Consider the following 27,868-nt stretch of genomic DNA (forward strand, 5'->3'; position numbering starts at 1 on the left):
ACCATAAATGAGCACCGGAACACCAGCTCAGTGTTTCATATTTAACACCTGGATCTTTTCAGTATATATTTCTGTCTCCTAAAAATATTTAAAAAGTACATCTCGCAGCTGAATCCTGTTGACTACACTATCTTAACTGTTTGTATTTAAATACGACCTTATTACTGATACGTCGGTTTACATTGTTTATTGACATCATAAGCTCTCATGATTGAATAAATGTCAATGTTTTGCATTGCTATTTGTTTTTGGTACAGAGAACGGCGATAATGGCAGTAGACATGCATTACTCAGCCCAGACATATCTCGTCCTATTCACTCTAATAATACACAGCCTCGTATCGATGCCTACAATGCGGACCACTTCTAAACCAGTTGCATCTAGGAAATGTCTTTTTGAGCGAGACATTCACCTCATGATGTGTTGCGCTATGGACCTGACTTCGGTGCCGAGGGATCTGCCCATTGACACTGAGATTCTCGATTTGAGCATCAACAAGATCACCGCCTTGTACAAAACATCGTTTTCACCCTACAAGCAATTAGAAGTTCTGATTATTCGGTCAAACGATATTTCTTTCATTGACAGTGGCACGTTCTTGAAGATGTCATTTCTGCGAAATCTCGATTTGTCGGATAATGGACGTCTACCGGTACTACGAGGGGACATGTTTGCCAACGGTGCCCTAGCAAACATTCAGCTAAATCGTACTAACCTTGCTCATGTCTCGGATGATGTCTTCAAGGCGATGATTGTACCAGCCACGCTTGGTTTAAGAGACAACGCTTTGCGGAATATCAGCTGGACGGATTGCCACAACGTGGTATTTCACATCGTTTCACTCCCGGACAATAATTTTACTGAACTGTCAGAACAATCTTTTGTCATGGACTGCAGAGTAGATCTTCTAGATCTTTCTTACAACCCGATACGCTTCATTAGCCCAGCCACCATTTCCTCCCTCAGAGTCGAAGGCCTGGATATGAGTGGAATACTGCTACCAGAGAAAGAGCTTCAGCACCTATTCGAGGGTGTAAGGTCGTCGTCATCAATAACATACCTATACATCAGAGAAATCGGCCTCACTTCCTTACGACCTGGACTATTCGGTGCATTACAGGGAAAATACCTTCGTAAGCTAGACCTCGGTATCAATGAACTTAGACAACTTATTCCAAGAGGATTCGAAAATCTGACTGACGTATATAACCTGGCCCTTAATGCCAACTGGCTGGAAGCGATTGAACCTAGCCACTTTTCGGGTATGTCCTCGCTGCGAGTGCTGCCCCTGGTAGGCAATAGAATTTCTTCTATAAATTTGGACAATCATGTGTGGAAGATAAATCTCACCACACTTTACCTGGGACTGAACGCCTTTGCGCGAATAGGGACTCGCGCATTCAATGGTTTGAAGAATCTAGAGTTTTTAGATTTATCGAACAATAATCTGGACCCACTATCGCACGTGGTTCTCTCGGATCTAATCTCGTTGAATTATCTAAGGCCCGGTCCCACTGCACTTACGGATGCAAAGAGGATGTAAAGCGTACAAAAAATCTTGCCATCCGTTGGAAAACGCTACGAATCCGCTGTGTACCCATCGCATACGTGTTTCATCCGCTCTATCCATCGAGCATCCGTCCACTGTGATTTCATCCGCGCAAAAAGTTTTAAGCTGCTTAAAACTTTTTAGAACGGATGAACTTTCCGCTGTGTACGATGTAAATCCGCGACATACGAGCAACAAACGTTGTATGTCCGTGCGGCATCCCTTAAACGTCCGCTGCATCCTCTCTGCATCCTCTGGGCATCCTCGCAACTCACATCCGCTGCAGCTAAAAACGGAAAGAGGGAGGAAAGATATGGTACGTGGAACGTCTTCACATCGTTAATAGCACGTTAATAGAAAGGATGTAAGCGTATGCATCTCCATATATAAAGTATTTCGAAAGCATCCCCTCTGCATCCCCTCTGCATCCGCTCTGCATCCGCTCTGCATCCACTCTGCATCCGCTTTTTCTGCTATGCGTCCGTTTCGCAATTATCTCCGGTAACCCCTTCGGAGCTGTCATCCCCTTCCATCCGCTTTCATCCGCTAGGCTTCCGATGAACATCCGTTTAACATCCCCGCTACATGCTACCCACGTCCGTTCTATTTCCGTTCTGTTACCGTCAATTTTCGCCAATTTTGTCAATTTCTGGAGCGGATGAAAGCGGATGAAGCCATCCCCGAAATTTTGCTCGTCCGCTGTGTCCTTTCTGCATATGCTTTGTGTCAGTGGGACCGGGCCTTTATAAGTTTGACTGAGTGCTCTATGTCAGTTGCATTTCAACTGAATGTGCCTTCTCTGAGAGTACTAAACTTTTGGGGTGTAGAGGGAATTCCTCCAGACATGGTTGCCCCTGGAGCATTCAAAAACTTCACACCTCTTCTGCAGGAAATAAGCTTTGAGAAAACCGGCATACATGTTTTTGACCTTTGGGATGACAAGAACAGTATGTCCTCTTTTGAAGGACTGCGTGATTTACGCGTATTGAACCTTGCTGGTACCAACATGTTTTATATGCCCACCGATTTCTTTCAAAATCTACCAACCTTGCAAGTGTTATACCTGATAACAGTTAATGGATGAAAGATACTGTCTTCGATACTTCCAGTGTTTAATGGGCTTTTCAGTCTACAGATTCTTAGTCTGGCAGGCAATGAGCTACGCTACATTCTCGGCGATATTTTCAAAGATACAATGCAATTGAGAGAACTATCATTAGCTTCCAATAATCTAAATTTCTTGAAAGCTGATCTGTTTCGACACCTTGTTAATCTAACCTGATTAAATCTCTCATTCAGCAAGCTCGTCATGCTACAATTCACAACATTCGAGCCTATACCGTTTTATACTACATGCTATTTTGGAACTTGAATTGGAGGAAAATCAGTGGGCGTGCAACTGTTCCCTTGAATGGCCACCTAAGTGGGTAGCTCAGAGAGGGGTAAGCACTATTTGGGCACCCGTCCCGCTTCATCTTGAATATTCATCATCTACATGTATCCGTAATACCGTGGAAATGCATAATTTTTACATTTCCCGGCAGCGTTTTTACATTTCTCGGCAAAACTTAACATTTTTCCATCTCCCGGCGAGACGTTTTTACATTCCCCGTTGATGCAATTTTCGAGAATTTTACATTTCCCGGCAATACGTTTTTACATTCTATGGCACATATCCAGTGTTCTGCCATTTACTAGTACAGTATCTTACTGCCTGATGAATATTCATGATGAAGCGGGACGGGTGCCCAAATAGTGCTTACCGCTCAGAGGTCTATCAGACTTGAATATAGTCTCGCAACCAGGTGTTCTCACGAAGGGTCATTCAAATCTGCTGCAGGAAAGCTTTTGATTGAATTTGATCCAGTTAGAGAGTGTGGCCCACAGTATGTATTGTACTTTTCATTGTTAGCCAGTGTGTTAGCCTGCGTGTGTTACACTCGTCCTGATCGTGATCTACTACAATCGCTGGAAAATCAGGTACGGGCTCTTTCTGTGCAAGATCCACTTCATTGGTTACCGGGAAATCATCCCGCGGGAGCAAAGAGAAGATTTCAAATATGATATGTACATTGTCACACACGACGAAGAGTGGACGGATGGGATCTTCATACGTGGAATGGAAGAGAACCTGCCAGAATATGGCCGACTTGCCATCGGATTAGAGGCCCTTGGCTTGGGATGTAGGGCCTACTACCTGGATTTCGTCAACCTTCTAGTGGAAAACAGCTTCAAGGTGATCTTTCTCATCAGCGCGAATGCTCTCAGGGACCACATGTTCCTTTTTAAATTCCGACTCGCCATGGACCACGTTAATGAGGTCTAGATGGAAAAAATCGTGCTGGTGTTTCGGGAAGAAATACCGGACGCTGATCTGACATTCCTGATCCTTCTTTTCCTCAGTGAAAATCGGGCGTACCTTATGTGGCCGCAAGACCTTGAGGGACAGTCTTATTTCTGGGAACAGCTCGGAAAATACATGATCTTTATCAGATACTGTAACCCTCTTGTTCCCCGCAGTAAATGAACATGACAAGTCAGTTTATTGTTTTAGGATACACTCTGTGGTGTCTCACTGTATACCTGTATTAATGTTGTGATGAGGGGAGATGTGTTGTGATTATTCTGCTTGGAAATTGCTCAGTGATGTTTATATGAGACCGTTGATCAAGACGCAGTGCTTAGACCGTCATAAAAGTGGAACAGTGCCTACACGTGATCGATGAGGAGTGAGAGGGGAAAACAGACATAGGTGGGGTGATGATGACAGAATCATTACACTCAGCGGTAAGTGGATGTTACAGTTTGGTCCTACAGATAGGACGTTATCTTATGCCTTGTTACTCAAGAAAATTGATAAAGAGCGAAGACTCTTTACCAAGCAGTGAGACACAATTTGAAAGACTTTGGTCAATTTTTGTCGAGCCCACTGGAGGTGAGGGGAGACTAAGGGATCGCCTGCGGCGTCTGTCTGTCCGTTGTTTGTCCTTCCGTCGTCCGTCTGTCCGTCGTCCGTCCGTCCGTCGTCTGTCCGTAGCGCTACAAAAACTTCAATAACTCTTTACTCTGGGCTTCATTGCAATCAAACTTTGAGGGAAGAGTAGTCATACAAAGTTTCACATTTTACCATACATGAAGGTCACCTCTAGGTCAAAGCTCAAAAGCAGGGGTCAATGAACTTTCATACCCCACTAGACAAACCAATGAATTCCATTTACCACTGTTTAGGACAATTTTTGCAAAGTCTTTATTCTCCTTCGCTGGACCTAAACTCTGGAATTCCCTTGACAGCAGTATAAAAGAATCTCTAAGTTTCAACACTTTTACTTTGAAATTAAAGAAAATGCTTATTAATTCTTATATTACTGGTGATTTGCATTCTGAAAGCTCCTAACTGATTTCTCTTGCTGCTAACGCCTTTATTTTGTTTACTTTATTTCATAACCATTATGTTATATCATTCATATGAAGACAACTTCTCGGTAAGACCAAGGTCTCATGTGTCCTGGCATCGACCCCCAATACTCTCCTCCTTTGCCCTTCCCTCTGTCTTCCTGTCCCTTTCTGTCTCCTTTTTATCCTTTCCACGTGTATGTAAGAGAGCTGCTTTGTTACTGTGTGTGTGTGCGTTTGAGTGCGTACTCGTTTTGTGTTCTGGTTCCCGTGGATTATGTTAAAATGTCTCGTGTATTACTATTATATTGCGACTCCGAGGGGACTGCATTCTACAAGTTTGGCTTTTTAACAGTCCCCTCCATTTCCGACCTTTTCTTTGTTATGATTCAGTCACATTTTGTCCTTGTACTTCTACCAAAATATGTTTTTTGTTTCATGTAAACAAATGACGTGTATTCAAATTTCATTTGGACATGTAAAGGTTACTTTGTACTGACTTTGTGTATATGCAATGTCATATTATATTGTTTGGTCGGAAATGAAAAAAAAAATCAAAAAAAAAACAACACTTTAGGGCCAAATCTTAAGTTTTTTTTATTATGGGTCATAACTTTTGATCCATAACTCCATTTGTGACCAAACTTAGATGGTAGATGTCCCTTGGGGAGTGGATGGTCACCACAAGGTCAATGATCACAAACACTGGTCAACGAACTTTTAGAGCCCAATGTTAAGTTTTTATGGCGCGTTTCTATTATGGGTCATAACTTTTGATCCATAACTCCATTTGTGACTAAACTTGGATGGTAGATATCCCTTGGGGAGCGGATGATCACCACAAGGTTAAAGGTCATAAGCAGGGGTCAATGAACTTTTAGAGCCAAATGTTAAGTTGTTATGGCGCGTTTCTATTATGGGTCATAACCTTTGATCCATAACTCCATTTGTGACTAAACTTTGATGGTAGATGTCCCTCGGGGAGTGGATGATCACCACAAGGTCAATGGTAACAAACACGGGTCAACGAACTTTTAGAGCCCAATGTTAAGTTTTTATGGCGCGTTTCTTTCATGGGTCATAACTTTTGATCCATAACTCCATTTGTGACTAAACTTGGATGGTAGATGTCCCTTGGGGAGTGGATGATCACCACAAGGTTAAAGGTCATAAGCAGGGGTCAATGAACTTTTAGAGCCAAATGTTAAGTTGTTATGGCGCGTTTCTGTTATGGGTCATAACCTTTGATCCATAACTCCATTTGTGACCAAACTTGGATGGTAGATGCCCCTTGGGGAGTGGATGGTCACCACGAGGTCAATGATCACAAACATGGGTGAATGAACTTTTAGAGCCCAATGTTAAGTTTTTAATGCTTGTTTCTATTATGGGTCATAACTTTTGATCCATAACTCCATTTGTGACTAAACTTGGATGGTAGATATCCCTTGGGGAGTGGATGATCACCACAAGGATAAAGGTCATAAGCAGGTGTCAATAAACTTTTAGAGCCCAATGTTAAGTTTTTATACCGCATTTCTACTATAAGTCATAACTTTTGATCCATAACTCCATTTGTGACTAAACTTTGATGGTAGATGTCCCTTGGGGAGTAGATGATCACCACAAGGTCAAAGGTCATAAGCTGGGGTCAATGAACTATTAGAGCCAAATGTTAAGTTTTTATGGCGCGTTTCTATTATGGGTCATAACTTTTGATCCATAACTCCATTTGTAACTAAACTTGAAATGTAGATGTCCCTTGGGGAGTGGATGGTCACCACAAGGTCAATGGTCATAAACATGGGTCAATGAACCTTTAGAGCCCAATGTTAAGTTTTTAATGCATGTTTGTTTTATGGGACATAACTTTTGATCCATAACTCCATTTGTGACTAAACTTGGATGGTAGATATCCCTTGGGGAGTGGATGATCACCACAAGGATAAAGGTCATAAGCAGGTGTCAATAAACTTTTAGAGCCCAATGTTAAGTTTTTATACCGCATTTCTACTATAAGTCATAACTTTTGATCCATAACTCCATTTGTGACTAAACTTTGATGGTAGATGTCCCTTGGGGAGTAGATGATCACCACAAGGTCAAAGGTCATAAGCTGGGGTCAATGAACTATTAGAGCCCCTTGTTAAGTTTTTATGGCGCATTTATATTATGGGTAATAACTTTTGATCCATAACTCCGTTTGTGACTAAACTTGGATGGTAGATATCCCTTGGGGAGCGGATGATCACCACAAGATGAAAGGTCATAAGCAGGGGTCAATGAACTTTTAGAGCCAAATGTTAAGTTGTTATGGCGCGTTTCTATTATGGGTCATAACTTTTGATCCGTAACTCCATTTGTGACTAAACTTTGATGGTAGATGTCCCTTGGGGAGTGGATGATCACCACAAGGTCAAAGGTCATAAGCCGGGGTCAATGAACTTTTAGAGCCAAATGTTAAGTTTTTATGGCGCGTTTCTATTATGGGTCATAACTTTTGATCCATAACTTCATTTGTGACCAAACTTGGATGGTAGATATCCCTTGGGGAGTGTATGGTCACCAGAAGGTCAATGGTCATAAACATTGGTCAACGAACTTTTAGAGCCAAATGTTAAGTTTTTATGGCACGTTTCTATTATGGTCATAACTTTTGATCTATAACTCCATTTGTGACCAAACTTGGATGGTAGATATCCCTTGGGGAGTGGATAGTCACCACGAGGTCAATGGTCACAAACATGGGTCAATGAACTTTTAGAGCCCATTGTTAAGTTTTTAATGCGTGTTTCTATTATGGTTCATAACTTTTGATCAATAACTCCATTTGTGACTAAACTTGGATGGTAGATGTCCCTTGGGGAGTGGATGGTCACCACAAGGTCAATGGTCACAACCATGGGTCAACGAACCTTTAGGGCCACATGTTAAGTTTTTATGGCGCATTGCTATTATTGGTCATAACTTTTGATCCATAGGTCCGTTTTTGACCAAACTTGGATGGTAGATGTCCCTTGGGGAGTGTACGGTCACCACAAGGTCAAAGGTCACAGGGAGGGGTCAACGAAGTTTAAGGGCCCAATGTTAAGTTTTTATGGCACGTTTTCTTTTTTGCCATGAATTTTTATCTTTTTATATCTCTTTTTATCTTTTATATCTTTGTTTGTCTTGTAGGTCTGTGTTTATCTTCCTAAATATTTTTGCCATTTATTTTTACCCTTTTGTATCTCTTTTTATGTTTTATATCTCTTTTTGTCTTTTACATGTCTTTTTATCTTCCTTAATATTCTGCATAGGTAGATGTGACTAAAATCATGATGGATCCAGCCTTTCTCCATTTCCTCCTTGGGAACAAGGGGGCCCCCTCATATCTTGGAAATATTCCAGTCACATGCCCAAACTGTAGAAAGGACTTTTGCCGTGAAAAAAAAAATTATGAGAAGCATTCTTGCTACGTTTGTAAGTTATGCAAAAAGAATTACCCAAAAAGGATCATCTGCAACGTCACACCTGTAAACTACATTTAGTTTGCAATTTATGCAAAAATCATTTTCTTCGTCACACAATCTTCAAAAACATCTGTGTCCATATTGTGGTATATGTAAAAAGAAGTTGAGTTCTTTTCAACGCAAACAGGTACATGTTTGCCCCAAGGTTGTTAATGAAAATCCAGTTAAGAAACAACTGGCTGGAAACATGCAACTGAAATCGAAGACCATTCATGAAAATAAAGCAGAGCAGGAGGCAGCAAGTGTAAGTCAGCATGTAAGGAACCGTTCAAAGCAACAGTCTGTTGATAGCTGGCAAGGACTTTCTCAAATCCTCATTTCATGCAGCGACACAAATTGCAACTGTCAGATGATATAACACCAAAGGAAAAATCAGGAATAAAGGCATGGATCTACAAGAAGGAAACAAAGCAACAGCCAACAGACAAAACTATGTGAATGGAGACAGTGAAAGATCCAGTTGCAGGAATGCTGTCAAAGCAGGAGACAATGCAAAAAGCAATAGGAAAACTGTTGTGAAGGATGGAGGCAAAGCCAAATGGAGAGTTTGGAAGGAAGGTGAAAATGCCTTAGCATACAGGAAGACAGTTACGAAGGAAGCTGCAAATGCATCTGTCAATACAATGAATGCAATGCAGGAAGGAAACAATGTTGAAAGGAAGACAGATGTGAAGGAAGGTGGGAATGTACTAGCCAAGAGGAAGAGAATTGGGAAGGAAGTTGCAAATGCATCTGTCAATACAATGAATACTATGCAGGAAAGAGACAATGCTGAAAGAAAGACGGTTGTGAAAGAAGTTGGAAATGTACTAGCTAAGAGGAAGAAAGTTGTTAAGGAAGGTGCAAATGCACTGATCCAGACAGTTAATTCTGGGAAGGAAGGGGAGAAGGCATCTACAAATGGGCAGACAGATGTGAATAAAGGGAGGTATGTCACAATCAATAGCAGGGACGATGTAGAGAAAGATGACAACACAAGTAATTTACTTGAAAGGATGAAAAAAGTTTCATCTTTTAAGTCATCTTCTCAAAGAGTGCAAAAGCTGAGATCTGATCCTCAAAAAAGGCAAAAGGAGAGACACAGAGGCCAAATGAGAAAAGCTTTGAAGAGATCATGTTCGGCATTCAAATCCAAAGAACGGAGTAGTCAAAGAAAAAGAAAAAGAATAAGAAGAAAAAGAAAAAGAATAAGAAGAAAAAGATCTGACCCACAGTAGGCCTATAGATTGCAAGGAGCTACGAAGAAGAATGAGAGCAGGCAGGACCCTGAATTTGTCTGTAATCAGGGGCGTCACCAGCTTTTTTTCAAGGGGGGTGCGTTTTGACAGTAAATTTAAACTGTGAGATTTTTTTAATTGATTTATTGGCTCCTCTGTCATCATGTGCATTTACACATACTCTATGATAATATTGTGCATATAATACATGTGATTGTATGAACATACACGAATCTTTCGCTATGTAGGACTATACGGGGGTACATTATGTGACGGTGTGAGATCCTCGGCGATGATCCATTCCGCTCCTTCAGTGCGGAGGGTGTAGGAGGGGATTACCCCCTCCCACGGTAAGAACTTTTTGTAAAAACAAGAGTGTAAAAGTCGCGTTTACAGAGCATAGTGAAAATAAAAATACTATGAAGGACTATTACGGAGGTACATTATGTGACGGTGTGAGATCCTCGGCGAGGGAGCGAAGCAACCGAGCGGGAGATGGTGTAGGAGGGGGATACCCCTCCCACGGAGGGACTTTTTGTAAAAAGAAAAAAAAAGAATTCCATAACAATTAAATGCGAGAGAACGGAGTGAGCGAGCTTGAAAATTGTGATATTTTACAATCCCAAACTGCGGTTTGTCAATAGCTATATTTTTTCGCTTTGGAAATGAAGGGGGCGCACCGGGCGCAACTGCTTACAATTACTGGCCACAACATGAGGATAATGGCATAACGATTAAATGCGAGCGAGCGAAGTGAGTGACATTAAAAATGTTGACATTTTAAAGTCCAAAAACTGCCGTTTTTAGGTCTATCTTTTCGCTTTGGAGATTAAAGGAGGGGGGGGGGGGTGGCGCACCGGGCGCAACTGCTCGCAATTACTGGCAGCAATGAAAGACTAGCAGATAAACAGAGGAAGGCAGTCAACAGAAAAGATGCTGATTTTGTGGTTAAAAAACGTTCATTTGATCAAAACAGAAAGTCAGCTAAAAGAAAAGATCTTGAATTTGTGATGAAAGAACATTCATCAGATCAAAACAGAAAGTCAGTTAAAAGGAAAGATCCTGATTTTGTAAGAAAAGAGCGGATGAGTGGAATATCTGCCAAAAGAAGAAAAAGATCTGACCCACAGTACAGATTACAAGAAGCTACGAAGAAGAATGAGAGCAGGCAGGACCCTGAATTTGTCTGTCATGAAAGACTAGCAGATAAACTGAGGAAGGCAGTCGACAGAAAAGATGCTGATTTTGTGGTAAAAGAACATTCATTTGATCAAAACAGAAAGTCAGTTAAAAGAAAAGATTCTGATTTTGTAAGAAAAGAGCGAATGAGTGGAATGTCTGCTAAAAGAAGAAAAAGATCTGAACCACAGTACAGATTACAAGAAACTACAAAGAAGAATCAGAGCGGGCAGCACCCTGAATATGTCTGTAACGAAAGACTAGCAGATAAACAGAGAGGGTCTGTGAAGCGAAGAAATGATAATTTTGTGATCAAGGAGCATTCAGCTGATCAGAAAAGGAAGTCGAGACAAATCTATCATTTCATGAATTCAGACATGCAGAAAGGCAAAAAGACTTGAATCAAAGAAAAAAGAAGAGAGCTCAATCTACTGTCCGCATGCGGGAAAACAGAATTAAGAAAAAAAAAAGGAAACAACAATGTTGTGATGTCACTAAAGCACAGAAAGATTTTAGACAAGCAATTAAGCAAGGGTGCAACTATGTCTGTACGTGCTGTTTACAGCTGTGGTTTAGGGAATCTGTTGTTAATGCAGCAACAGTACATACCACTGATGATCACCTTAAAAGAGAGTGTTTTAACAAAAGGATTAGCATTGGCAACAAAGAATGGATGTGTGCAACATGTGCAAAGTCCGTCAAACATAAAAAGCTTCCTACAATGTGTGCAGTTCCTGCTTTTCCATGTAAGCCTCAAGAACTCCAACTCAATCTCCTGGAAGAAAGGCTCGTAGCACCAATCAATCCATTTCTTCAACTCAGAGAGCTTCCTAGAGGAGGGCAGCATGGCATTACAGGCAATGTCGTCAATGTCCCAGCAAACAACATCACCTGTGTGACATTGCTGCCTCGACATCTTGACAATGCAGGAACAATACCAGTTAAATTAAAGAGGCGACTGAGGTACAAGTCTCATGTGCTTTTCCAAAATGTGAGACCTCATAAGTGTATGGAAGGTACTCAGTACCTCCTTCCGCAACCACTTTATCGATCGTATGTGCACAATGGTGTTGACTCTGACTGGTTGTCCAAGCACATTTCTGAAATGAGAACAACACAGTTGGGATCATTCATTGATCAGTCGGATGCTTCAATGAATTCAAGTTCAGATTCTCCACCTCAAAAACAAGTTGTATGTACTGATGGACATGAGAGTGAACAAGAAACCAATGTTCCTGCTGAGCATCCAGGTTCAGTTTCCCCACCTTGGGAACACATTGCATGTCCTGAAAGAGATCAGATCCTTCATGGGGATCTAGGTTCAGTATCTCCACCTCATCAAGTTGAACGTAATGACAAAGACAAGAATCAACAAACGGCCAATGTTCCTCTTCGGGAATCAGGTTCAGTATCTCATGCTCAGGAGGAGGATGACTGGAGTGAGACAGATGACACTCCTGAGAGTACCAATGGTCCTGCTGGGATACTAGACACCATGATGCAGGAATGCATCACTACAGATTCCAACACATGTTTCAGTGTTGCCCCATGTGAAGGCAATCACCACACTAGCACCCTCAATCCACATATAGAAGAATTGGCTTTCCCTACCAGCTTTTGTGGACATGAAAGAAGAACAAAAGCTGGAGTCAAGTACAGTGACATTGTCAAATGTGAACTGAGGCGAGAGGACAGAAGGTCTGCTATGAATGTAAATAATATATTCTTCAAGGCCAAGAAATTACAACAGAAACAGATTTGTGACAAAGTGTGGCTGTCACTCAAAAGGAAGAAGACGAAGGGAGACAAAATTACTGCTGGTGAGCTGAAAGATCCTACCAATGTTGAAAAACTTGTCACATTTGATGAAGCTTCAGGATTTTCAGGACATTGAGAGCTTCACCACCATACTGGGAATCTGCCAAGCGTGATCTATTTACTATGTTACGCTAGCTTCGATTGCCTACATGGTTCATTACTCTCTCAGCTGCAGAAACCAGGTGGACTGAACTCCTTCAGTGTCTTGGATCTCTTGTCGTCAAGACAAACTATACAGAAGAAGAAGTCTTAGAAATGAATTGGGAGACTAAGTGCAGACTGATCAGATCGGACCCTGTTACAACATCTCGCTATTTTGATCATCGTGTCCAAATATTCTTTTCCTTCAGGACTTCTTCTTTCGTGTTGAGATGCAACAACGCGGTAGCCCTCACATTCATGGAATCATGTGGGTGGAAGGTGCCCCTCTATACAACTCTGATTCCACAGAAGAAGTTGAGGAATTCATTGGCAAGTACCTCACTACTGATTCCACGCAAGTTGACGAGGTAATCAGACTCCAGACTCATCGACACAGCCACACCTGCAAGAAAAAAGACATCTAAATCTTGCAGATTCAATTTCCCCATGCCGCCTATGCCCGCTACAAAGGTACTCAAGCCACTAACCCTTGATGATGCATCACCACAGCTTCTCAAGATGTACAAGGAGACCTGGTCGAGCATGGCTAAATTTCTTGATGACAATAGCCAAGGAATAAATATGTCATTTGCTGAGTTCCTTGATGCTATCAACCTGTCAGAGGAGACATACTTGCTTGCTCTACGAGCTTGCATCAAAGAGACAGTGTTTTCCTTCAGCGCAGTCCAAATGCATTGAGGGTAAATGGCTTCAATTGACATGTCCTACAAGCATGGCAAGCCAACATTGACATACAGTACATCACCAGTCCCTATGCTTGTGCTATGTATGTCATAGGATACATCAACAAAAGTCAAAAAAGGAATGAGCCTACTCTTACACCAAGCATGTGAAGAAGCCAAAAAAGATCCAACATCTACCATCAGAGACCAAGTCAGAAAAGTAGGAAACAAGTTCATGAATCATGTGGAAATCTGTGCCCAAGAGGCAGCCTACTTAGCATTGCAACTGCCTTTCAGGAGGTCAAGTAGAGGGTTTGGTTTCATAAACACGTCCCCACCAGATGAAAGACCATTCATCGTGAAGTCTGCAGAAGAATTGGAAAGGTTACCAGATGATTCAGAGGACATCAAATGTGGAAACAACATATCACGGTATTCCTGCAGACCCAAAGACCTGGAGCATCTATGTCTTGCAGAATTTGAGGCTAATTATGATTCAGTCAACAAATCAAAGAAGCAAAAAAAAAAAAAAAAAAAAAAAGGAAAGCACTCCAGCTGAGTTACCTGAAAGTGACTATGAACCTAACATAGTGGATGATGCTCCAGATCCTGAGCATGGACAATCTATTGATGTCAGACTCACAGATGGATCACTTGTCAGAAAACGCAAACACCAGAAAGTGATCCGATATCGGAGGTATTCTCTAAAGAAAGATCCTGAGAATTACTATAGAGAAATGCTCATGCTGTTTTTATCCTTGGAGGAATGAGGGAAGAATCATGGATGGACAGGAATCTTATGAAGACAAATACAAACAAGTGGAAGCACACATTCTCGTAAAGAAAGCAGAATACGGAAAAAATGTGCAGGAATAGGACGATGCAGAGGAGGAACTGGAAAAAAAATGAGGAAGATGAAAGCATGTGGGATACACTTGCTCCATGTAATATCCATCTAAATCAACAGGATCAAGACAATGACAGAAATGCAGAGGCCAGTGCAGAGGATCTATACAAGCAAAGCGATATGGGAGAAGATCTTGGATTGGCAGCTGGTGATCAATTCCAAGAAACGCTCAGGAATCGGGTTTCTGATGAGGAATTTAAGGGAATGGTAAGATCTCTCAACCAAAAACAAAGAGAAATATTCTATCACATCCTTCATGTAGCAAAGACGGCAAATTCTCAACAATTCATCTTTCTAAGTGGTGGAGCAGGGGTTGGAAAAACACGTGTCCTTCATTCTCTGTATCAAGCTCTTGTCAAGCATTACAACACCAAAGAAGGTAAAAAACCAGAAGAGATCCGTGTTCTTCTGACAGCACCAATTGGGAAGGCTGCATACCTGATAAAAGGTAGTACCCTACACAGTACTTTCCATATACCTGCTAACCAGGGGTTCAAGTATAAGAATCTACATCATGATATGCTTAACTCACTGCGTTGCAAGTATCGTCAACTCAGATTTCTGTGCATAGATGAAATTTCTATGTGGGTCAAACATGTTCCAGTTCATCAATTTGAGATTGCAAGAAATCATAGGAAATAGGTCTCATTTTGGAGGTGTCCATGTTCTTTGCGTGGGTGACCTCTTCCAGCTACAGCCAGTCATGGACAAATGGGTCTTCCAAGTATAAGCACAAGATTATTCTCCATTATCTCCTAATGTGTGGCTTGATCACTTCAGAATGTACGAGTTGACGGAGATAATGAGGCAGCGAGATGACAAGTCCTTTGCTGAGCTTCTCAATCGTTTGAGAGAAGGGATTCAAAAAAAGGATGACGTAGCGCTACTGAGTTCAAGGATCATTGAACCTAGCAGTACTCTGTACCCTGTTGATACCACTCACATCAAATATTTCAACAAATCAGTCCAGGAACAGAACAATCAAGCTTATACCACAGCAACCACAAACAGAGTAATAATCGAGGCTGCAGATATTGTCATTGGAGATGTACCCAGCAGTGTCAAGGAAAAGGTAAAAGAAAATGCTCCAACATATCCTGGCCAAGCAATGGGTTTAGGAAAATTTGTTCAAACAGCCATTGGACTAAGGATGGAAATGACAGTAAATGTGGACACATCTGATGGCTTGGTCAATGGTGCAGGTTGCATAACAAAGCAGTATGAATACAAGCATGCAAAGACTGTTCCATCTATCATATGGGTTCAATTTGATGATTTGGAAATTGGAAAGCAGCTTCGTTCACAGTCCAAACACCTGTATGTCACATTGAAATGCATTTCCAGGTTGTTTCAAGTAGATCACCTATCGGTCATTCAACTAGACAAACTTGTTTACGTGTAGGGATAACGAGACAAAGAGTGCGAGTGAGTGAGCGAGAGAGAAATCGAGAGTGAGAGAGAGAAAGTGCTAGGACAGGTGTAAATGTTTTACAAGTCGCGCCATCGATGACCGAGAGAAGTTCATTTATTTTTGCATGTCAATTAATGTAGAAAGAAAAGACATGAAATAGCTCCAGTTCCGGGAGAGTGCTATATAGGTGTTTTCGTTCAAGTCCTTTTAGTTGTATCAAATATTCCAAATGCCTCGAAAAGGAGTGTCGTAGTCGAGTAGCAATTTAACAGTAGAGTTGGATCCTTTCGTGGCAGACACCATTTTGATTTCACCGAGAGAACATTGAGTTAGCTCCGTGATGGCAGGAAACCAACCTGCCACACCTAGGCGCCAGTTGGCAAGATAATTTTGTGTCTAAGCCCAATTTCGTTTGCGGCCAGGAGCCGTCCGTCCACCTTACCGTCAGCCTGTATACTGGCTGATTAGAGTTCAGATTTTGTTTGCTGCCAGAAGGCGTATTCCAACAGCCTTTGCAGCCTTCCAGTAGGCAAGAAGAAGAGGCATTTTGGTTATATTACACCGGTCAATGGTAAGTTAAATTGCGATTTGATTTCTGCTTTGTCGTGTATAAGGATGTGAATGTGTTTCAGGGCACCACATATAGCCCCGGAGAACCCCGTGAATAAGTGATAAAGTATATTATAATGGTGTATAAGTTTCGAAAACGATGCGGTGATGTTTGATAAGCTATGCACTGTTATGTTTCCAATGTTTGAAACATTTCATTATGTGAATTTTGTATGTTAATTGGATAATAATGCAGTTCTCAAATGTTCACTGTGATGTCAGGATTTTAAGCTCATAACCTTTTTGTGTGTGTGATTAGAACACACCCCATTGGTATATGTTGCATTTAAATAATTTTGTAGATGGCGCCAAGGCCGAGGTCAAGTTTACTCCCAGGCAGACGCATTCCCAGCCGAGTGACTGTGTCCGCCCCTCGCTAGGGAGAAACTTGGACGCCAGTGAATACGGACGCGGGTCCTCGCGACACTTTGGAGCTAAGATAGCAACCTCGCATACAAGGACGCTTGTTGCGACACGGATTGTCGCCCCTACACGGATTGTCGCCTCCTGCTCGGGGCGACAATCCGTGACGGGCGCTGGCGGCACGGATTGTCGCCCCCTACACGGATTGTCGCCTGGCGACAATCCGTGACGCTTGTGCAGTTCCCAGTTTTTGACCTCGAAGGCGACAATCCGTGTTGGCAAAAAATTTGTTGCGACACGGATTGTCGCCCCGTCACGGATTGTCGCCCCGCCGGCTCGGGGTGGTTCCTCCGGTGTTAAGCTTTGGTGGGATGGGTATGACTGGTAAGTGATGCGTATGTGTGTGTGTGTGTGTGTGTGTGTATTGTGAGCTGCATGATATGTGATGTGTATGATTTGTTGTGTGTGTGTGTTTGTGTGTGTGTTTGGAGTATAATAATACAATATGTAGAAACTGTGCATGTGTGGTGGTTACATAGTGGTAGTGGTTTGTTTGTCTGTGTGTATACGTGTGCCTGTATGTTTACGTGTTTATGTGGAATATAGCGGCGCTACTGTGGCAATACAAACGCCTTCAGAGTGTATGAGCACGTGTTTAAAGAATTCACACCAGCGTTGATCTAAAAATAGTATGGGTGTGTCAACCAAATATCAGCGGTGAGGCGGGCTAGGCGAGAGAGAGACCGAGAGAAAATACATACGAGGGAGGTACCCTCCCCAAATGTTATTTGTCTTTGTTCATTTTCCCCTGCAGTCATTTTCTTCCATCAGTCTTATAAACTAGAACGTCCATACCACTATTCTTTGTCCCAGAATAGGTTTGGCATGCTTTATGCATGAGCGAATAATTTCCACACGCCGTAAAAAATTTGTCAATCGTTACTTGATTAATTAGCACAAACGAACTGCCATTGCACACCGCTAATACATACGTAATACATACAAACACCAACAAACACTCAAACAAACCTCGTAATGCAAACAAACCAACTCAACACTTTTTTCCTTGATATTTATTGACTTCATTCAAATCATTCATAAATCGACCCATTCTGGGCGCAACATGAACAAAAAAAGTTACAAATGGCAATTCGAAACAAAAGCAAATCCATGTTTATACCACAAATAATCTCACTTCAACATAGATAACTCGATTATAGACCAACCCTACTAATAATTTCTTCACGAGAAAGTTTTGACATGTATAGGGCCCTACCAAACCTAAATTCCTTGAATATATTGGTTTGGATCATGTAACACCTTCTTACTTAAAAGGGCATATACATTAAAAAAACAAACAAACACACAAATATATTACACAAATCTAGAATGAAATCAGTCATAAAAAACCCCACCACCCCCTCCCCTCCCAAACCGAAACAAATCTAGGGCCTACATCTATCCTAAATATTAAATCCTACCAACATCCGTCATACCATTTATAACTATCCTTCTTCAAATCCAATCCCCAACCCACCAACCCCTGATTAAACAAAACCTAAATCATCCCACACCCACATTCACCGACCCAAATACATACATACACACACACACACACACACGAAGGTTCGTTATTCCGAAGTTTCGTTTTTTCCGAGGCTTCATTTATCCGAAACACACAATTCCCTATGGTATACCTAGTGGTTCGTTGATCCAAAAATGAAATTCGGAATAACGAACCTTCGGAATAATGACCCTTCGGACGAATGAGCCTTCGGACGAATGAGCCTTCAGAATAACAAACTTTTGCAATAACGAAATGTAACCCCCTTCCCACATACCGACGCACACCCGAACCGATACCACATCCTTCCCGATGAAACGATTTCCCAATGTTGATAAATAAGACATAATGGACCGTATGCAGAAAAGCAGCATCCGCCCGCACGCAAGCTCCACTCCGAATTCATGTACAAATCTGCCAAACAAACTCATCAAATTCAAAGCTGCTGATAAAATCAATATCAATGTTTATGCCAGCAACAGCTTACTAGGTATCCCTCCCCACGCGCAGCTAAAAAACACATACGCAAAAAACTGACATAGTAAACACATTCTTCCATCACACACACACACACACACACACACACACACGCACACGCACAAACGGACACTAAATTATCATGTGCACGCGCACATACACACTTCCTTGAAACCTCACCATGAGTTTTTACATGGCATGTTTGCATGGATGTAGCCATGTAAGTTATGTGTTAGTATTTCAATGATTATGTCCAGAACGATATTACCCAGCAAAATGTGCTTCGAGGACGGGCGACAATCCGTGCCGCCAACGCCCATCACGGATTGTCGCCCCGAGCAGGAGGCGACAATCCGTGTAGGGGCGACAATCCGTGTCGCAACAACGCTCCACCCACGAATTATTTATGTTCTGGAAGCGAACAGTTTGACATTTCATGTGACTCTGTGGACAACGCAGGTGAGCGATGAACTTGGCGGGTGCATGACACCCTGTAGACATGATTGGTTATGACGTGGAAGTGTCGCTGAAGTAGAGAGATGAAGGTCATGTTAAATTGGTAAAAAGATTAATATAATGTGCACATAATTCGAATATTGGTATTTATACACTCCATGATAATTGCGGGTTAGCACAGAACCCGGATGTAAACGGAAGCAATGGAATTGAAGACAAGTGTTATAACCGCGGTAAACCGTCGTGCGTGCAGGCTGGTCATCTCAGGATCAGCACTACGGTGGTGTGAACCAAATAGTGTTGCGCTTGATAGCAGATAGTGGTATTGTCAGGGACAACGAATTGATAGTGAAGCTGTTATAATTATTCTGAACAAGTTAGTGTTAAGCCAAAATTACAGGTGAAACCGGACCAAGGCAGGGTCCCGTTCACATGGTTGCCGAATATAAGAGTATTGTAATCTAATTTATCTCACTCGGAATTTTGATTTTGCATTTTATGTTGGTCACAACTCCTTGATTTCAGTCCTGTAAATATTCCACAAATGGTTATATTAAATTGTACATTAAAGTGAATGGCACGAGTGTGATTTATTTGAGTCCGCCCATGTGACACTGTATCACGATGGTATAGATGAGAACATGACACCAATTTCTACTATCACGAGAGAATTCCCAGTTGGAAAGTATAAACATGCAAAAATTCTACGAAGACAGTTTCCTCTCCAGTTAGCCATGGCAAAAACTGTCCATCGATGTCAGGGAGACTCCATGAAAAGTGTAGTTATTGTTGCAGTTATCCATGAAAAGTGCAGTTATTGAACTCCGAATCAGAAAAAGACCCATCTGCACTATGTTGCCTTGAGCAGAATCACAAACCTTCAGGATGTGTTCATTATCAACAGCATCCATGCAGACAAGATCCAGGTGTCAAAAGAGGTTAAACAAGAGATGATGCGTCTGCGAACAGAAGGCAAACTCGAACTGTCTTTTGTCCCACTTTACAGCCTGGATGAACATTTTTTTTAAAGATGTGTTTTCACAATGTTCAAAGCCTCCGCCTACACAGAGATGATGTTGAAGCAGATTACAACTTTCAGCAGGCAGACATCAACATGTTTGTTGAAACCAAGCTTTGTTCCCAGCATGCTGATACTGAAGTACATCTTCCTCAGTTTAGGATGTATCGCAATGATTATGCTCAGCAAAGATCTCCTTATGGAAGTGCCATTTTTCAGAGAGAGGAGGTTTTAAGCTCCTGTACTTCGCTGAATGTTGGGAATGTCGAAGCTACTGTAGCATCTGTTGCAAGTCCTGTCAACCTCTACATTGTCTGTATTTACTGCAGACCCAAGGAAACTGTATGCAACATCATGTCAGCACTGCTCAATCTGAAAGAGTATCTGTCTGAAGACAAAGACGTAGTCATAATGGGTGATTTCAATGTCGATGCAGACCCATCATCACCTCTCTACAAAGCCTTATAGAGGCAGATGAATGATCTCAACTGCAGACAACTCCTCAGCAAGCCTACAACTATTAAATGGAGGAACAACAATTGATCATATCTACACTTCACTTCGAGAGGATATCATCCAATATGGCATTATGGAGTCATACTCATACCACAAACCTGTCTGGATAGGAATCACCAAATCCTTGTAAACCAACACATATTTGCATGTTGATTTTCAAGGGTGTCAAGCTCGAAGTTAAATTGCTTAATTCGCTTCATTCTCATCACTGCTTTACAAGAAAACAAATCATGGACAAATATTTCAGTCAACTGCAGGTTGAGATATCAATAAACAATATAAATTTACAACTGATGAGTATCACAGATACCTTAATGTGATAACCCCTGATGTGTTTCCCTTGGAATGAGCCACAAATCAAGTGTTGTGCTACTGTGTACAAAGGGATGCAGATAAAGGACATGTCAGCAACCCAAGAATGTTGCATCACTTATTCATGATACCAAGGTACCAAACTGCATTAACTGTTTGGAATTGGAAGTTATTCCTCTTTTTTTTCAAGCATGTTCTTTGCAGCTCAATTATTGTTAATTCACTCTTTTTTTGCACGAGCGTTTACTTCTAGTTTCAGTTTTAAGCATTGACGCTTTTGTTTCAGTCATCTTTGTTCTGACTGAATGAATTCCACCTTTGCTAATGCCTTCTCTTTCATTATCCTTGTATAGTTGTTTGTGTATGTTCTGTTTTTCAGCCATGTTTATCCACACAGATTGAACTCTCAACACTTTGTTGACTGTTTACACCTAGCAGAGTTTTTTTTTTTTCCTCTCTCTCTTTTTCTTTATTACTATGAAATTGTATATGTACCCCATTTTGGGGGTAACCATATGACATTCTGACTCAAATGGACTCTCCTGTGTTCTTTTTTTTTCAGCCATTTCCTTGTGAATATTTCTTTTTTATACAGCTTTCTTTGTACTAACCCTTGGCCCTGATTCCACTTCATAATATTTATTGACTTTACGTAAAAAATGTCTTTTATGTTCATGGGCGAGACACATTTTGGCACTTGCCTTGTATTTTTTTTTTTTTGTGATGACTTCATGAAACGGATTCAGTATCGCATAATAACTTGAATTTTCTTAACCGGCTCTGTGTATTTAAACATAGCATGATTCCTAGGGGAACACCAAACCGCTAGTGGAGTTTGCTAGGCTCTAACAGACTCAGCGCGGGGTCTAAATTTTTCAGAAACTAAAGTGTTTCCTGAGTGTCACGGCAATGTTGACACATAGATGGCTAAGCTGTGGTTATCTTCCTCAGTCAAGATAAACAATTTCACAGGCACAGCAACCTCCTCTCGTGATGAGATGAACGGGAGAATAAAAGACCTAATAGAAAAAACTATATAAAAGGAAGGTAAGAAGGAGAAGATAATTAAGAAAAAAATGACTTCTGAAAAAAAAAAACATTACAACAAAACCTGCGAGAAAACAATGGCTTTAACTTTTGATAAACCCAGAAAAAGGACCAAAACGTATGTTTAAGTTCTCTTTCCTTCAGGTTCAGTTAATGTATTATGGTTTTTGTGACTATAAATCAGGACGTGGAAACGACTGGTAGAGCCTATCCAGACAATTTATTTCACAAGCATTATACAAAAAATCCAATTATGCGATGAAGAAAAAAAAATCGTTTCTTTTCATGCACCTGTCATTCCTACTTATATTTTCCTAACTTTCAAGGCAATATAAGTCAAATGGACTCAATCGGGAAGTCATGTTATCCTGACTGGTTTGAATGCATCCTAATTTCTGTTCACGTCATTTAGCAATCGTATGGCGTTCGTGTGTCCATTCTTAAATTTTACAGTAAGAAAAATACAGAAAAAAGATAATGGTAAAAAAATCGGCTTTTTGGTTTGACTCATTGGCCCGATCTCACTAAGGTGATACAATTGAAACCATGGTTGAAACGATGGTTTAAACATGGACTATTACATGGAGCACCAGGTGTCGCATGGTATATTTGGTTACGATATCAGTCATTATTTCGTCGACGAAATGGCAACATTTCGTCGACGAAATTACCATTTTGTGAGCGAAATTAACATTTCGTTAACGAAATGGTGATTTCGTCGACGAAATGAATGATTTCGTAACGAAATAGGCCATGTGACACTTGGCGCTCCATACAAATGTCCATGATTTGAATCATGGTTTCAATTATTGTACAATCTTCGTGAATTCGGACCCTTCTGTCTTATCTGATGCAAATAGTGTCCATGGATTGTGCTTCAAATATTATTATCAAGAGTGCGGTGATTTTTTTTTGTGTGTGTGTGAGTGTATGGGTGGGTGTGTGTGTGTCTTGTTGGTCGTATAGCTGGATCGTGTGTGTGGTAGAAAGGGCCTATTAGGTGCAGATTTTGTCTGCGTGGCGTGACACTATGTCGGTATTGGCACAAGACGGGAATATGAATGTGAAATCTACACTTTTTTGCAAAAATGGTCTGTAACTTGGTAAAGAGCCAATAAACAACCTAAGTAATTACGATGCAATCGCATGACCTTTGGTTCCGAATGTTTTTTTTTTTTTTTTTTTTTTTTTTAGGTGAACAGAAGTACGAATGAATTACGTTGATAGCCTATTGTGGAGGGATATGTGTAAAATAGTATAAATACACAAACACACACACACATATCCAATGCACTCCCGTTACAACGAAATGCTCAGGACCGGAAGTCTTTTCGTTATAACGAAATTTCGTTACAACCGAACAAATACAGCATATAATGAAAAACAAGCAAACTACTTGTGTATTATCCTGTTTGATGAATACTCATCAACACTCAGTACTCCTTTAACGCTATGTCAAATGGGATGCCATCTTTTTAATTTCGTTTAATCATTACGTGCAAAAGAGAACATGACGTTGTTTGTACTTTCATGCCTAGCTGGAAAATAAAAAATTATGATTTATGATTCGATATTACAGTTCGCTTTTTCAAAGGGTCGTCATTACTAAAGTTCGTTATTCCGAAGATTCCTTATTCCAAAGGTACGCCATTCCCGGTATTCCGAAGGTTTGTTCATCTGAAGCTTTGCTCCTCCGAAGATTCGTTATTCTCAAAGTTCATAATTCAAGTAGAAATATATTGCTCGTTTTCCGAAGGCTCGTTGATCGGAAAGTGAAATAAGGTACATCATTCCGAAGGTATGTAAATAAAAAAATGAGAAAGGTTCGCAATTAAAAAGGTTCATATGGTTCGTTGATTCAAAAATGAAGAAAAACATTCGTTCTTTCGAAGGTACGGCTATCTTAAGACGTTTGTAAGGTTTGTAATCCCCAATTTTTGTTGGTGGACTCACCTGTTTCACTTTTGGATTAACGAATTTCTTATGATGTTCCAATTAACGGAGAGTTTGGAATGACGAAGATTCCTGTCATTTTCGAACTAACGAACCTTCGTTATAAGAACCATATTTCATTGTCGAATTAACGAATCTTACAAATTAAAAACCTTTGAAATAACGCCACATTGATCGAGATAGCGAACTCTATTTCATTTCCGAATTAACGGACATTCAGGTGTATCAGAATCTGCGTGTTTCGTAATAAAGAACCTTCAGAAGAGCAAACCTTCATTTCAGATTATTGGATTACAATAACGCAAGTTCCCCTCAGAAACTGTGCGTGGCACACCGAACGAACGTAGAGTGAAGCAAAGAGTTCCACACAGAGACGCTCTGAATAGGCTTAATGCTTGTTCTGCTAAGCATTTTCGAAAGCGATCCGCATTTCGTTTTCACGGAACACATTTCTTTTGTTTGTTTTTTGTCATCGGCGCTTGGAAAGATTTCGTTATAACGAAAATATCGCTACAACCGTGTTCGTTGTAAGCGAATATCATACCGTAATCTTAAATGGCGATAATTTTGGGACAAGAAGTTTCAATTCTTTTTAACGAAATTTCGTCATAACAGTGTTCGTTGTAACCAGAGTGCCCTGTATGTATATACCGGGTGTCCCCCAAAAGAGGAATGGTGGATTTTCAGTACCTTTCGTTCTGAAAGTAATATATTTTTTGCCATCATTAGAAAGAGCATCTTCCGCAGAAGACAATGATACCAAATCATTAAATTTGGTTCAGCACTTTTTATTCTACGCAATTTCTGTAAATGCAGTCATTTTCAAAATTCGCCGGATTTTTGCCACGTATGAGATAATAATTTGGGTGCGCAACACGCGATCCATACGGTGAATTGTGTAGGCTCGGTGATCCATGTCACCAAAAGATACAGTTTTCACATTGGCGCGTGGGCCAGGAAAAAGTGTGTGTGTGTGTTTGTGTGTGTGTGTGTGTGTGTGTGCGCGCGCCCAATGTGAAAGCTGTACCTTCAGTTGACATGGATCAACGAGCCTACACAATTTACTGTATGGAACGCTCGTAGCACCCAAATTATTATCTAATAAGTCGCAAAAATCCGGCGAAATTTGAAAATGACTGCATTTACAGAAATAGGTGTAAAATAAAAAATCCTGAACTAAATTCAATGATTTTGGTATTATTGTCTTCTGCGGAAGATGCTCCTTCTAATGATGTCAAAAAATATATCACTTTTAGATATAGTAGTACGTTTGTTTGTAATATGTACCAAATAAAGAAAAGAAGATAGCTTTCCATGCTCCTGATATAGGCGATTTCTTTTCCAAGAAACATTACGAAGAAAAGAAATGCCCATGAAGCCATGAATTTAAAAAACGTGACTGTGCATGTCAGCCCTTAAGGATAATTTCTAGAGAGATTGTTATAATAGCTTGTATCTTTGGACATGATCTTTGTTGTCTGATATGTCGCTGAGCTTATTTTTGAATAGTTGGTCGTCCGTCATGAAACACAGACAAGGTTCGTCTCTTCTACCTAGCGGGGAAGCTACATGAAGCATAATAATGTATTGCGCATTAAGTTCCACAGCTCTATTATTCAGGTCCATTATCAAGTCCCGTCTCTCACATCTGACGTCTTGACGGTTGCAATTATATACCTTAATATTCACTACTTACAGCATCAAAGGAAATATACATGGACGATGCTTTTTTTTTTTCTAACTTTTCTAACTTTATGTTTGCTAGAACACTTAGGGCCCGGTCACACTGCACAAAAGTCGCGTAAACGCATGAATCACGTAAGAAATTCGAGCCTTTCGCGATACATGCGTGATTTGCGCATTTCGTGGGTTTGTCTGACGTGGAACCTCCGTAGTTGTCCGCCGTTGTTCGCCGGATCGGTGCTTTACGCGATTCCATGGGGGCTTTGTCACACTGCCCAAAAGTCGCTTAAACGCAAGAATCACGTAAGAAATTTGGTTTTGCGTGCTTGTCCGTGGAGAATTTGAACATTTTCGCTGATTTGCGTGATGAAAATCACCGATGAACTGCACAAGAACTACGGAAAGATCACGCAAAATACGGTTTTGATGTGCACCCCTCGGCAGCAGGAATTGGCCTGACGGGAAATGATAAAATGGCCGTTTCAATATAGCGCCTATCATCCGTGAGTTAGTGATACATCAGTGATTCATCGGCATTTCATAAGTATTACATGCGCTTATTTACGTGTTCTGCTACAGATATATATATGCGAATATTTTTTCCAGTGATTTTCAGTGATGCGTAGGTGTTACAAACCCGAAACATGCGTCATGATATCTGCTAATCGTCAGTGGAAATTTAAGTCATCGGTTAACGCAATAGCGGTAACATTTACGCGAACGATCACTGATATTCCATGCATATTTCGCGCATTGTTCAAGGAAGAATTACGCAAACTACGCAGACTAGGCAAAACAGCATATACTGCGTAAACTATACGCGAAGCAGAAGTTTGAGCTGCTCAAAATTGGGAATCGCATAAAGCGCCGCTCCGGCGCACTTCGGCTGATTAACCACAAAGGTTCCACGTCAGACAAACTCATAAAATGCGCAAATCGCGCATGAATCGCGCAAGGCTCAAATTTTTAACGTGGTTCATGCTTTTACGCGACTTTTGGGCAGTGTAACCGGGCCTTGGCCAGGTTTTGATCAGCTCAAAACTCGGCTTCGCGTAAAATTTACGCAGTATTGCGCTGTTTTACGTAATTTTTGCGTAGTTTGTGCCGTTCTAACGCAGATAATGCGCGAAATATGCGTGAAATATCAGTGATCGTCGCGAAAATCCTGCCGCTGTCACGTTCATGCGTAAATAATGCGCGATTCATACGCAGTTCATTAGTGATAAAGCGCAGATTATGCGTCGTTTACCGTGGATCTCAGTCGTTGCGCACAACCACATATTAGCCCATTTTGGGGCTTTCGCGTGCCTATGCGCTGAAAGTGAGTGATTTTTGTTAGTGATTTTTGCATTATCTTTTCGTAGTTCTTACGCAATTCATAGGTGATTTGCATCACGTAAATCAGCAAAATTTTCTTGAAGGACAAGTTTAGCACGGACAACCGAATTTCTTGCATGATTCATGCGTTTACGAGACTTTTGGGCAGTGTGACATCATGGCCCTAAAGGTTTCTATCTATTTGTTTCTAGTGCCATTTACGCACTTGCAGGGTAAAAAAAAAGAGCCAGAGTTCTCCCCCCCCCCCCGCTTCCGCCGGCCCTGATTTTCACTGCCCTTTAATCACTGCCGTCTTCAAGACAACAAATACCACAAAATAAAAGTATTTCCTGATCGATACAATAAACAGACCTCACAAACATAATAATACACAAATATGATACAATATGAAAATATTCAGATAAGATTGAGAGGTTTTTCAGAGGTTTTTGAGAGGTTCTCCAAGACCCATAACATTATAGGATCAACGCTATTTCATGATCTATGTACTGAAATCATCGTGAATATGGTATGTCATGATTCGTCATCATGACAGCCAACAAAGAGTGGCAGATTTGAAACTTGACAAGCCAGTAGCATCTTTCGATTTAAGAAAAATCCACTCTGAATGGTGTCTTAGATTGATTAAAGTTTGTCTTTATTATTTTTTTTTGTCTGAAGAATGTTGTCGTGCTTTTATTTTTCTTCATATTTCATATTCTATTTTGCCAGTGTGTGTGTG

At 40.9% G+C, this 27,868-nt stretch overlaps 1 pseudogene; it reads left to right on the forward strand.

Annotated features, from left to right (window-relative positions):
- The first annotated feature begins 431 nt into the window (after positions 1 to 431).
- Positions 432 to 4,077, forward strand: LOC140235832 (toll-like receptor 3; annotated as a pseudogene).
- The last annotated feature ends 23,791 nt before the right edge of the window (positions 4,078 to 27,868 follow it).

This window comes from Diadema setosum, chromosome 12 (assembly GCF_964275005.1).
Source record: "Diadema setosum chromosome 12, eeDiaSeto1, whole genome shotgun sequence".
Classification (NCBI taxonomy): Eukaryota; Metazoa; Echinodermata; class Echinoidea; order Diadematoida; family Diadematidae; genus Diadema; species Diadema setosum.